Source organism: Octodon degus, unplaced genomic scaffold (assembly GCF_000260255.1).
Source record: "Octodon degus isolate 3935 unplaced genomic scaffold, OctDeg1.0 scaffold00054, whole genome shotgun sequence".
Taxonomy (NCBI): Eukaryota; Metazoa; Chordata; class Mammalia; order Rodentia; family Octodontidae; genus Octodon; species Octodon degus.
This window is the reverse complement of record NW_004524630.1, coordinates 10,856,903-10,864,164: the sequence shown is the minus strand read 5'-3', so window position 1 is coordinate 10,864,164 and position 7,262 is coordinate 10,856,903. Positions and strand designations below refer to the sequence as shown.

General features: G+C 44.1%; 1 pseudogene across 1 annotated transcript in view; it reads left to right on the top strand.

Moving 5' to 3' along the window:
• LOC101587694 overlaps positions 1-2,288 on the top strand; it is a 3,959-nt pseudogene extending 1,671 nt beyond the window's left edge. Inside the window, exon 2 of the transcript XR_002821541.1 lies at positions 2,230-2,288. The product of XR_002821541.1 is annotated as a histone deacetylase 1 pseudogene (transcript). The remainder of the gene's footprint in view (positions 1-2,229) is intronic.
• Positions 2,289-7,262: the final 4,974 nt, after the last annotated feature.

Genomic DNA, 7,262 nt, shown 5'->3' with positions numbered 1-7,262 from the left:
CATGCCAAGGGTCTGTTAAGTGATCTGGAAGGGGTGGCTGCATTTTCAGGGCCCCTTGTTTTTCGGGCTCCTACAGTAACATCTGCCATTTTTAGATTTTTTTCTCATACCTTTACACTGGGCCCAAATGAGCTAAGCAGCTCACACTGCCCTGTCTTCCCCAGTTCTGCAGGTGGAGGTTGGTAGTCTAGCTTCCTTTTTTGAGATACTTTCATTTTTCGTGAGACTTTTTGTAAGAAAATGGTACATTTCTATAAAAAAAAAAATGTAGACATCGTGCATTTTGTGTACGCCATTTCTAGAGGCTTGAGGTTCTCCCTAAGTCTAAGTGTCTTCTTAGGGAGAAGCCGATTTTTCTACACAGCTGGGCCTGACACAAGGCAGCCAAAAGCCAACAGGAGAAATACGAAGGTCCGATGTGTGCAAGCTGGTGCTGCAGTAAACCCCAAGATCCCCTAGATGTCACAGTGTCCCTCTGTTGTGCTTCTTCTTTGGAGGGAGCCGAGTTTCAGTTCATTTTTATCAAGGCGAACAGGCGTGCAGCTTAAGGAAAGATTCTGTTTTGGGGGAGGAGGGCAGAAGGACTTGGACACAACACAGTAACACAGCTACCAGTTTGTTCCCTAGTTTTGCAAATGGCAGAGACACTATCTATATTGTCTGATAGGTTCAGAAAGAAGTCTAATGTTTGTACTGGCTTTTTCTTTGCACTTTTCATTTGGAAACACTGAAAAATGGGAAAAGGTTGGTAAAATGCTTTCTTTTTGTGGCTGACTGCACAGGCCACCCTCCCACCTCTCTGCCCTGGGCTGTCCTTTCTACTCCTGCCCTGCCCCACTCAGCTCCTTTCCTTTACTCCTTTGCTTAGCAGCAGGGGTAGCTGGCTGCAGGTCCTTTGTCCTAGAAGTTGATCGCCAGACCAGGCTTCTGGGAGGAAGCGCTGGGCTCCAGGGGCTCTATCTTCCTCAGAGTCACCCAAAGCAATGCTTCATTTAAATGCATTTAATTTAGGCCCTGGCCCCAATTAGCAAGCAGTTACTCCTGGAGTTCTCTTTTCAAAGGGATTTCTAGGAAGGCCCCTAGCTGAGAGGCCGAGGGAGGGAAGGGAGAGGGGGAGGGAGAGGGAGAGGAAGAGTTTGTTTTCTTGTGTCCTGACTTGGTCTGCCTGAAAATAGTCTTGGATAGTCGCTGAGCAGGTGGTCTCCAGACTTACAAAGGATGAATCATTTGACCTATGGATCCCAGCTGCAAATTTTGCACCGAGTTTTTGATGGCAGCTTACTGAATAATATGGACGACTGAATTAATCATGGAAGCTGTTGGTTAAGCCATCCCTCTGGAGTGGGAGAAACCTGCTTTCTTTGTTACTTGTGTCAACCAAGACATTAGCCTCAGGGAATCCTCTGGAATTTTTTTTAAGCTTTCATAAGAACTATGCTTTTTACCTTAAGGAACAATAGGAAAGGTGTAAAGATGTGCAGGGGAAGTGGTAGGGTGAGGGTGGCTCACTCCGTCTCCCATTTCTCAGCTTCCTTTGTGAATCTAAAAAGTGGAGATTATGACCTGTTTTGTGAACAGGGCAGAGCTGTTGTGAAGATCCAGGAAGATAATATGTGTGAAAGGCTACATAAAGCAGAAGCTAAATTTACATAATTTGTCAAAGTCATCTGAATATTCACTGCCATTGGGCACTATCGTGTCTCAATTTACACCTTTAGTTTCCTTGATTCTTATTTGCGAAGGCTATGTCTGGACCCCTATCTGTCAAAAAACGTGTTCAGTTCTAATGAATGTATTCATTTTAATTAAGTTTTAGGTTATGTAATGATCACATTCGTCTTTGGGAATTTGTACCTGTACATGATATACCTTAATTCTTTTTCCCCTCATTCCCCTACCTTCCCTCCAACCCCTCTTTCCCTCCTTATTTATAAGTTTTCCTTCTATTTTTTCACTCTTTTATCAGTTTTTCTTTTTCCTTTCTTCCTCCCCCCATCCCTTGTTCTCCTTTGCATTTTAACATTTCCTTCCTGTTTCAAAATATCTATTATACATTTTGGTTCTTATGTATACTTTCACTTTCTCGTACCAGAGAAACAATGCAGTATTTACACATCTGTGTCTGATTAATCCCAATGAATCTAGATGAGAAATTTGATTTGATCTTTCATTTCTACTGGGGTATCACAACACACAATTTTTATAGCTTTTCTCTCTCTTCAAATATAGGCAATAACTTCAATGAAGAAGTGAATTATGTGTCCAATTACTATGTGTTGGGGGCTTAGAAAAAATCCCCTAAGGGACTGGAGGACTATTTGGGAATTTATTTTTTTATTTTTATTTTTTTTGTGGCTGGCTCAGCCTGCCCCGGTGGCAGGGCTGGCATGGCATGTGGTGCCTGGGAATTGAACCATGGTCCCTGCATGCTTGCCTAAGCTTGTCTAAGTGCACGGTTTAGACAGCTGAGCTATCTTCCTGGCCCTATTTGGGAATTTAATGTGAAAGTTTGTTGGGCTGGATGGCATAAGCAGGAGGGAATGTGAGGTTTTGGAGTGTACTGTATGTGTGTATGTGGTGCATATGTTGAATAGAATCATAGGGTGGTGAATGGAGAGGCATGGTGTTTGGGGTGTGTGTGTGTGTGTGTGTGTGTGTGTGTGTAGATAATCTGCTTACTGAGTACAGAAACCAAGGCTTAAATACTTAGCCTCTCTTGTCAATGTATTCCCCAAATGCCCATGCCATTTTCCTGATGTCCATTGTGGATACCAGTGCGTGACCCTGGTGGCTCCTTGCTCCTCCAGCACAGACTTGGGAAACCTCTACTTTTTACAAAGTACAGCACACTGGTGGGTGTCCTACATCCACAGAGTGGCAGGGAAAAGATGCCCAGTGCTCTCAGGCATCAAGAAGGATCTCCAGAGAAGGGGCTCCCAGACTCCCCAAGGAGCTGGACGGGTGGGATGGGAAGCAGGACTGGGCTGTTCTCGAGGCTGAAACAGTAGACATGGGGTGGGGGGCAGAAGGGATGGAGTCTGTGCCTGCGTGGCTGGGCTCCAAAGAAGCAGGAGTCTCCAGGGGGTGCACAGGGTGGGGACAGGAGAGGACAGGTGTCTGCACTGCACCTGGCAACAGGACTGAGGACTTAGAGCTCTGTGATGGCCACGCAGAGCTGCTAAGCATGGGTGAGGAGGTTTGGAAACCATATTTGACTGAGAAAAGGGACAAAAGGTTCTGGGGTGGGCAAGGCCGGAGGGTGGGTGCAGCACGTGTTACCCCCACGGCCGTGCTGAGCGCTGTGGAGAGGGGGAAGGGCTGGGCAGCTCCCGGCTAGCTCATGATTTAGTAGATTGGGATCGCAGGGCCCAGGAGGGCTCAGTCTTGCACTGATCTGAGGTTAAGCAAACTTTCTATCTCAGCTTCCAATGGTGTGTTTTCAAAACACACTTAAATTACTTCATTGCCTTACTATTTAATTTATATTTGTTTAATCCATGATCTAAATTTCATTCTTCTGCATTGGAAAGTTTCTAGCAGACAGAAACCATTTGTTCAATTGCTTGGGAGCAGCGCAGATAAAGGAGCCCCAGTAGGATCTCGCCCTGATTTCTAGCCTCACTTGAGTACTCATTTGGTAAATGCAACTTGTTGATTTCTGAAATGTTTGGTAAAGTTGGTGGTTGATTGGGTCGTTTTTTGTGGCTGTAACACTCCTTTCTTGGGCTCCACCTAAGTTACGAATGGATGTCCTTATGAAAATGCATAAGAATTTATGAAGCAGTTGTTGATCTTTTAAATCAAAATACTTCATTTTAAATTTTGTTATTTAAAATAGAAAAAGCAATTAGATCCCTTTTGTGGCCTGATCGGTCACCATTTCAATGTAACTTGTTTCCAAACTGCAATGGTTTTGGAGCTGTCCTGCCACAAACAGCATTTGGAACCAGTAAGATGTATTTATTTTTAGATTTTAAAACAGCCAAATAGTTTGCCCTCAATTTTCAGGGAAAAAAATCTCTTTTGGGCTAAAGCCTTGTGTACTGACTGTTATTTATGCCTGACTATTCCAATCTGAACTCCAAATAGTGGAAAACAAAGGTTTCCAGTGATTCACTCTTAATAACAGTTTGGCTGGTGCCGGTGCTTATTAAATACCAGTTTCTTAAATTATATGTAGTTATAGGTCAAGCAGACCAACCAAAAACATCACCATGATGTGTGGAAATAGGAGAGGGGCTGAGCCACGTCAGTTAGAGACAGCGCGACCAACCTTACGTGCCAGGTTCTGTACCTTGCAGTTGACCCTGGATATGCGGACTTGAGCCCCAAATGACTTCAAGTTTGGTTACATAGAAAAAGCAGAATATGTCCCAAGCATTGTGTTCTAGACATTCTGTCTCCTTTGATCTCACTTAACTTTCAAGCACAGTTGATCTTCCCGAGTCACCTGATCTGGGTGTCACCAAACCAGGGAGCTGCAGTAGTGGGACACACCACACACATTTTGCCCTGGATTGCTGAGGCTGCTGCCTGGCTCTTTGCTGTCAATGTTAGCTGGTAGTTTGATACATTCATTAAAGTTTTACTATGCTTTGAATGGATATAGATTTAATTCTAGCTGACCATAGATTAGCAAACTAAGAATATATACATCCTCCAGCCTGGAGCCCAGGCGCACATCAGGCTGAGGCTGCCCTTTGTGGGACTCTGAACTTGATGCCCTGGCTTTCAAGGAAGACCAGAGGGACAGAATTTTCTCTCCTCATGTTCTGGGGTGGTTTCTTTCTATCTGTTCCAGAACATTTCTGGAACAAAAGTGTGATCAGAACTGGTTGTCAACAGCTGAATTTTGGTTCAGTTGTGTTAGGTGATTTGTCTTCTGAGTGGGAGATTGCCACATCCCCTAACCATTTTGGCACCAGGGACTGGTTTTATGGAAGATAATTTTTCCAAAGATGGGGCAAAGGGATGGTTCTTATGCACTGTATTTTTGTTATAACGACATTGTAATATATAATGAAATAAACACATCTCACCATAATGCAGAGTCCATGGGGGTCCTGAGTTTGTTTTCCTGTACCTTGATGTCCCTTCTGGGAATGACAGGAGACAGAGATGCCCAGAGTGTGTTGCTTCTTTCCTGTCTACATAGCAATCTCATTTTGGTTGGGGTCACTATAGAAACCCTGTTTCACGAAGATAGGAGGTTGAAAGTGGAAGCGGGGGGCTGGAGAGATGGCTCAGTGGTCTAAAGCACCTACTTGAAACAAGCTTGGCAAAGCACAGGGACCTCGGTTCGATCCCCGGCACCACATGCCAGCCAGCCCCACCTGCTGGTGGGCTGAGCTGGCCACACACACAAACACACAATAAATAAATGTAATAAATAAAAATAAATATTTAATAAAAAAAAAAAAAGAAAGTGGAAGCGGGTTTTTCAGTGCTTTCGTGGTAATCTCTAGTTCATCTGTCTTCACTCTAATGCAGAATGTGTGGTGTTATGGTTTGTGTCTAGGTGCTCCCTCAAAGCCATTTGCAGTCACTGGGGCAGGCTTCTAGAGTTTGTGATTAATTCATGATCCAATGCTGGGGTTATGGGTGTGAATGCTACACCTGCCCTGAGATGGGTAGCTGCATACAACGTGGGAAAGCGAGGGAGGCTTGCTAGCTGTCACACCTGCCCCTCCCTTTTGGATTTTTGTACTTTGCTGTCTTCCACTGCCATGAACAGCTGCCCTCTTCCCTGTGCCACTCTGCCTTGGAGCCAGCTGGTAGGGACTGAAACCTCCACTAACTGAGCTAAATAAACCTTTCCTTCCTTAATTTTGTGTGTTGGGTATTTTGTTCCAGCAATAAGGAAAAAATAACTGAGACACATGGTGATTTAAAGTTGTCTCCACTGTACTTAGGGCCACCGTCATTTGCAGTCTCAAGTAGTTGCTCCTCTTTTCCATGGACAAAGTTAATTCACCTGCTTTATTTACAGAGGGGTCACAGATTCATTCTTCCCTGCTTCAGGGCTCTTTTGTGGTTGGAAAGTAATGCTCAAGCTCTTCTGCAAGCTGAGATAGGTAATCATGCACCAGCTGGGTGAAAGAAGGCTCTTGAGTCTCTTCAAGAATATCTGCTAAGGCCAGCAAGATAGCTCAGTGGACTAAGCACCTGCTTGGACAAGCACAAGGACCTGGATTTGAACCCTGATACCACATGCTGCGCCAGCCCATTCCTGGGTGTGTTGAGCTGGCCACTGAGACCGGGCATGGTGGCACACGCCTGTAATCCCAGCACTGGGGAGGCAGAAAAAAGAAGGAGCACTGAGTCTGAACTGTGTAGTGAGACCCTGTACCAAACAATAATAATAAAAAAGAACATGTGCTAATAGTTAAACCATGTCAGAAATTCCATTGCTCGCTTACTGACCCCATAATTCTAGTTTGGCTTTGAATGCAGCCATTTTATCTGCTGACTTGAACATTCTCCCCTGAAGAGACAGATTGAGCTCACTGGGCAAGTTGGGTATGTCACATGAGTAAGCAAATGTTGTGACCCATTCTGTATCACTGGAATGTGCTGCCAGGGTGACTGTTTTTCTAAAAGAAATCTCTGAAGCAGCTCTTGTAACTTCAAAAACTCTGGGCAATGATCTACCTTTAGAAACCATCTCATGTCCGTGTATTTCAGAAGATGTGAGCGCTCTGTGTTCATCTCAGGTTCACAGACCTGAGTTAAGGTTTATTTCTTAATATTTTTATGCATAATATCTGCATTATCCTACCAAAGGCGAAGAGTCACAATACGCAGAAAACAAGACACAGAATAGTTTTTATTATAAAAAGAGTTAACAGAGACTGATAATCCACGTATCTCAGGATATCCCTTGATTTCTGAATTTGCTAGGTTCCTCTGTGCTGGCAAGTCTCTGTTTGCACTCTCAGGTTCTGTGGAGCTTTTCAGACATGTTGATTGATTGTATGAATATGCTGTTATAGATTACACGTGTGCGCTGTTACACTGCTTGGAAACAAAAATGCATCTCCTATTAAGACCAACCCAAAACAAGCAGCAACAACCACAACAAAACAAAATACTCCTTAGTGTGCATTGCGCTTTTCTTTTACATTTCCCACAAAGAGATCTATATACTTCAGATGTTTTCAAAATTCAACAGTAAAGGGGCTGGTGAGATGGCTCAGTGGTCTAAAGCACCTACTTAGAACAAGCTTAGCAAAGCACAGGGACCGCGGTTCAATCCCCCAGCA